This window comes from Mus caroli, chromosome 5 (genome assembly GCF_900094665.2).
Source record: "Mus caroli chromosome 5, CAROLI_EIJ_v1.1, whole genome shotgun sequence".
Taxonomy (NCBI): domain Eukaryota; kingdom Metazoa; phylum Chordata; class Mammalia; order Rodentia; family Muridae; genus Mus; species Mus caroli.
Window position 1 is genome coordinate 33,094,866 of NC_034574.1, and position 731 is coordinate 33,095,596.

The following is a 731-nucleotide window of genomic DNA, read 5'->3' on the forward strand; positions in this document are numbered from 1 at the left end:
TTGGGTTTTTATTGCTGTGATAGAATGACCATGACCACAAAGCAAGTTGGGGGGGGGGAGGGATATTTGACTTATGCTTCTACAGGACTGTCCATCATCAAAAAAATAAGGACAGGAACTCAAACTGGGCAGAAATCCTGGAGGCAGGAACTGGTGAAGAGGCCATGGAGGGATTCTGAGTATTGTCTTACTTCCTCTGGCTTGCTCTTATAGAACCCAGGACCACCAACTCAGGGATGGCACCACCCACAATGGGCTGGGCTCTCTCCCATTAGTCACTAATCAAGGAAATGTCCCACAGCTGGATATTATGGAGGCATTTTCTCAACCGAGGATCCCTCCTTTCCGATAGCACTAGTTTGTGTGCCAAATTGACATAGAACTAACCAGCACAGTACTTATTTACTCCCTGATAAGTGAGGCTGTCTTTGCTGCACCCCTGCCTCTTCATCTGCTCCTGTGTGCAGGATGCAGCAACAGTCTCTACACAGATGGGACCAGAGTCTGAGTCTTGTGTCTTTCTGGCCAATAGCTTCATTGGAGCAGGTTGATAAGCATCTCTGAACCCCAGATTCTTGTCTGTCATCCTGATTCCTGGAGCAGATAAAGTGAACACTGTGCACGCAGTGCCTGGCACACTTACTTCCTCTGGCTTGCTTCCTCTGGCTTGCTTTTATAGAACCCAGGACCACCAACTCCTGGTATCCGAAAGCAATCTAAAATGGACTGCG